Source organism: Pinus tabuliformis, chromosome 6, assembly GCF_031772625.1.
Source record: "Pinus tabuliformis cultivar Carrire ecotype Pingquan chromosome 6, CPIR1, whole genome shotgun sequence".
NCBI lineage: Eukaryota > Viridiplantae > Streptophyta > Pinopsida > Pinales > Pinaceae > Pinus > Pinus tabuliformis.
Genome location: NC_142292.1, coordinates 1,267,952,317 through 1,267,958,316, shown reverse-complemented (window position 1 = coordinate 1,267,958,316; position 6,000 = coordinate 1,267,952,317).

The following is a 6,000-nucleotide window of genomic DNA, read 5'->3' as shown; positions in this document are numbered from 1 at the left end:
CTTTAGTACTTTGAAACTTGCATGCCTCAATGGCAAGTTTCTCACTTCCGGCGACAGGTATACATCAATGACCTTCGACCGAAAGATTTTGCGTGGTGTTCGACGCCAAGTCCTTTATTCACACCACGTGAATTGTACTGCAGTACCTTGAGGGTCATTATCATTATCGGTGATTCCTCTCGCGCTTGTTAACGGTTTACATCATTGACTGGTAATCAAGTGATGTCTTTCCATGTTCAACTTCAGAACATTTCTCACATGGATCGACTTGTACTTAGAGTGAAGATCGGACGAGATTGAAGACCCCAGATCTAGTTTCATCCATCCGGGCTGCGATATATATTCAGGAAAAATAAAGACATTGACATGTACAACATTGCAGCACAGATAATCATCCTACCAAAAGGATGATGATTTCATCAAAATCATCAGTCTACCATTAGACGATTGTCTGTCCTATGTACATAAAATGAATTTATAAAGCTGAGCATGGGAATGCCCGCCTTAGCTAGATCATGAAAACAGTATGAAAAATAATGTATTGTATTGTATCTTATTACAGGTCTCCTCCCAGCATTGAATGAACTTTGGATCCTCCTAATAAAGCATTTCACCCGATAAACGGCCTCATACTTTGGGGGCAACTGTTATAGACATTTTTGTGCCTTACAGCATTGAGCATGAAATGTCCATGATCCAAGGGATCCAAAGTCCCTAAAAGAGTTGTTCCTGCCCCTAAAGGAACAAGGTCAACCAATGACAGGTTCTCCCAGAAGTTCTCCACCAAAAACAACTCAAAAACGGTCAATTCAGGATCAATTCAGAAGCTCTTCTAGCTACCTGCGTTGCAGTGCACCCCAGTACACTAGCTGGGTGCATTGCAACGCACCTAAAAGCACTACCAGGGTGCGCTGAGCAGGAAATGACAAATGGCAAACTCATTCAACGAGGTGGAAAGACCCTGGAAGCTTCCAGAATCTTCTCCAATGACACTTGCCTCAATGAATTCGACTAGTGATGAGTAAGAGGCTCTCAACCTCCAAGTGGAAGCAAGAACTGACAGAGAGAAGCCACAAGTCAAAACATAAGCTGACTCATCCTCTCTGCTTACATCTATATATGGATCTCTCACCCAGAGGTTCAGGGGGCTGGAATTTTGTACTTTGCAGAGAATTGCTGTTGGTTTGAGATTGAGATTAGTACATTGGGTGATTTATGCTTTGTTGGAGGAGAGGAAGGGATTCCTTTGCTGGGAGGTAGATGCTGGATCGGAACTCAGTTGGTTGTATCTCCTCTTGGACTTTCTTATTCTATCAATAAACTATTTGAGTTTCTCCTACATGCTGTGTATCAATGATGTTTGGTTATATTTGCATGTTTAGCTTAATATGATCTTGAGATTTTTATGAATGTATATCTGTATCTTCGTGTAGTTTCTCTCTCTTGTGATCTTGCAGGAATTCGGTGAAGCTGGGCTGGTGAAGGAGCAAGGAGCTGGGAGCCACTGAAGAGAGGAGTGATTGGATCGACAAACTAGCGGAAGACATAGGTTAGTTACATCCTTTCTCCTCATTTACATTCCATAAAGAAGAATACTCAATTAGTTTTCCTTGTTTGTTGCTAAGGCACTATCACACCTTAGAGTGGGATAGGGGCATTCCGAATGGATACTTTTCCCAACAACACACAACTCAAAACTCTAACCATTAAATTTCTCGATCTCTATCTTTCCACTGCTCGCCATCTTCTTTCACCACTAGAATCGATCCCGCAGATCTCCCACTGAACAGGGTCTACCACAGGCCCGAGCGAAACCCATCAACAACAAAGACATCCCCTTGAAGCCAAAACAACTCTGATACCAAATGTAGGTTTTAACCCTGTACAAAAATTACCTGCATACGAATTCTAAAACACAGAAAATAAACAATGCGAGAGCATAACACATAAAAAACATATACACAGAGATTTTCCCCTCGATCCCAAAACTGGGACTACCAGCTTAACTTTTCATTATGTTCCTTTCAATGTTACAATACATATTTATACATGTCGAAGCATCCAATACCATGGACTGAAAACCATTGCATCCAAAACCATGGACTGAAAACCATCGCGTCCAAAATCATGTGTGAAAACCATGCACAAAACCATAGGTAGGTCCTAATATAGGGTCCAAAAAAAATAATTCCCCAGGGCGCTGCCCCGAACCCCGTAGAGGGGGGCTAACCTCCCCCCTCAAACTCCCCGCTACACAATCGGTGCAACGAAGGGGGGATCCACCCCCCCTCTAACCCCCTGGTTAACTAGGTGGGCTAGTCATGGAAAGAATATAACACAACCCAAAACTTTACTGTAGGACTATAGTGCAACATGGTATCTTCGAAAAATTGTTGGTGCGTTGTAGCCTGACCTCTTCATGTAACTTAAGGCCCTTTATATCACCTTATTTGTTTGTTGTAGAGATTTCCCTCCCCAGTCCTTCCATCATTATGATAAACAATAAGGGAGATATAGGGTCCCCTTGTCAGATACCTCAAGATGGGAAGAAAGGTTTCACTTGGGCTCCATTTAACAGGATTGAAAAATTGGGGGATGTCACAAAAGCCATAATCCATCTAATCCATCAATTATCAAATCAAAAAGCCCCTAGTTCCAATTCCATATAGTCCCAAATTATTTTATTGTAAGCCTTCGACAAATCTAATTGAATAATCTTACCTTCCTTTTTTTGGGTCTTCAACGAATGAGCTATCTCATGTGTAAGAACCACATTATCCAAGATTTGTCTTCCCTTGAAAAACCCTGACTGTTCTTCTAATATCAGACATGGAAGAACCATTTTCATCCTGTTTTCTACTACTTTGGATATGATCTTGTATAGGACATTACATAGGGAAATTGGCCTAAATTTCTCTGGGATGCTAGCCTTCTCTTCCTTCGGAATAAGGGTGATAAAGGTTGAATTTAAAGCTTTTAGGATTGTTATTGAGTCTTGAGAGTCCACGATCACCTCATATATATCAGTTTTAACTATTTCCCAACACTCTTTGAAGAATTGAATAGTAAAGCCATCCGATCTAGGGGCTTTACCATTGGGAATCTCATACATAGCCTGGGCCACCTCTTCCATGGAGGCAAAATTATTTAAATTCTTATCATGTTCTTCCGTGATCAGCTTAGTGATGTGCTTAACTATCCTCTAAATATCCTCCCTCCTATCCACTTGGGTCTCCTCTGCGATCTTTTGGAAATGTTGAACCAGGACTTGTTCAATACCTTGATGCGCTTCATGTGTGTAGCCCCTTTCATCCCTAATCCTGAGTATTTGATTGGAATTCCTATGTTCAATCATTGAACAGTGAAAGAACTTAGTGTTCTTATCACCCTCTCTAAGCCATAACACTCAAGAATTTTGTCTCCTAAATTTCCTTTCGTTTACATCTATACTCCCACTGCTTCAGAAGCTCCATCTACTCTCATTTTCTTTCCTCCGAATAACCTTATGTAATCAACGTCTATTGTAATGACTCCATATTCTATTCTAAGTCCTTTTTTGCTTGGAAGATATTACCAAATTCCATCTTGGTCCATTGCTTTAATTTCAATTTTATATATTTTAACCTTTCCTATAAGACATACATCTTGGAACCCCTAACTGGGATCGGTTCTCCCCGTCATTGTTTGATATTTTCCATGAAGGTGGGATGATTTAACCAAAATGCCTCAAATTTGAATGGTCTATTTTTAGGGGTGCCTAACATTTCGATCACTAATATCACCGACCAGTGATGTGATCCTCTGAAGGGAAGGATATTTTCTTCTGAATTTATCCCTTTCATCAGTAAATCCTCTAAAATTAGAAATTTGTCAAGTCTTGATGCGACTTGATGTTACCCTCTACGCTTATTACTCCATGTAAATCAACCATTGGAAATTTCCATGTCAATTAGATTAGCCTCATCAATGAATTTCTTAAAAGATTCAGAATCCATATCTATGCGTCTTTGGCCCCATTTTTTCTCTAATAGGGAGGTTATGATATTGAAATCCCCCCCCGAACCCAAGGAAGATGTTCTTTCCTGATTCTTAGCTCTTTCAGATCTTGAAGGAGTTTGAGATTCTCCTCTATTCTTTTAGGCGCATAAACATCCGTGAACACAAGCAAAATCGGAGCCCTTATAACCTACATCTCCACTAATAGATAGGACCTTGTCACTCTCGTATCAAGTACTATTAGAGATTGGGGGTTCCACCAAATCGTCAATCCCCAACAGACCCTTGTGCTACGACCTCCATAACCTCAAACTGCCTACCTAATTTCCTACTTAGTTTCTTGCAAGAAAATAAATTCTGGTTGTTCCATTTTAATCTTCTTCTTAAGAAATATTTTCTTCCTAAGGTTGCTTATGCCTCTTACACTCCATGTTAAAACTTTCATTATTTCATTATGATTATTAGGTTGTGAGCTTAATGCTCTCATCTTACCTAAATTAATTAGCATGACTTCCAGCTCTTGGAGGGCTACACTATTCGACTTCCTTCGTCTTTTCCAGTGGGCATGTCATGGTGCAAATATAGTATGAGATGTCATCGCCTTAACTCCCATATCGACTATGTTTATATGTGGTCATTTCTGAGCTCTTAATTTGGCTTCTTCTCTCATCGGGTACATATACTCGATCCTATCCATTTGATCAGCTGGGATGGCTTCTAGTCCCTGTTTTCTTGCTTTTTCCACAAGTTTGAAGGTTGATTCCTTCTCTTTCTACTGTTTCCTGTAGATTTGGATCCTCTCTTCCCACTTTGCCTGGGGTCATCTCAGCATCTCCTTTGAAAGATTTGGGATGTCCACGTTTTTCCCAATATCTATTGTCTGCTCCAACATTTCCTCCTCTTTACCCCCTTCTTTCTCCTCTATTTTATCTTCTTCAGTCCTGTGACTCTCTAGGTTCTCTTATGAAAAGATTTCAAAACTATTCCTTTGTGCTTTTCTCCCACCTTGATTTCTTTGTTGTTTTCTTTGATTTTCCCTTCCCCTTGGGTTGGGTCTTACAAATCCATCAACATCCTTTCGTTCGGGTTCTTTTCCTTTCTCTTCTGATTTATTCAGAGGGCACTCTTGGATCAGATGGACATGCTCATGGAACATCTACATCTAAAGGGAAATTTCTCATATTCAACAAATTGTAACCATATTTCGTCCCTGAATTCCAATTTGACTGCTTCAGGAAAAGCGCCAGAAACATCCATTTCCACAAATATTTTCCCATACGATGTGTATCTTCCTTGTAGCATTGCCTCCAATATTTTGATAAACTTCCCCAACGTATCTCCTACGAGCTTTATGATCGAAGGTAGCTAGTGATCCAGAGGTAGAGAATACAACCTAAGCCAAATTGGGAATTTGGTGAAGATCTCCTTCTCTAGGGTAAAATTTCCCATCCACGATTGCATGTATAGAACAACTAATGCAAAGAAGTAGGGACCTCCATCAAATATTTGGTCCCTATCCTCCATGTTGAAAAATACCATCATAAAGAAGCCCTTTGACCCTAGATGTAGTTCAATCTCGCCTTTTGGTTTCCAATGATGTTTGATCCAATCACACAAAGTTTTTTTTGTGGTCAAAGACCCATGAATTTGCATATGGATTAACATGTTCTTTGCTTAGGTTAGTTATTTCATTTAATCATGAGCCCATTAAATAATTAGTAATCATATTGAATATTAACTAATGAAAGAACATGAATGATAAGAGCTGAAGACAAGCCAAGACAGAAGAACACGAGAATATGGCACAAGCCAAGGAAAAGCCCCATAATGGGGAAAAACCTTGATCAATTCTTCTTATTATAGTAATCAAGTGTTCAGAAAAGAAAGAGTACAAGAAATCAGAGTCAAAATTGACTTGCCAAATTGGAGATTCAATATCAGTACCCCTAGACAAAGAGTTCTCTCATAAGATGATGACACACTGTTGTAGAAGCTTGATCTAGT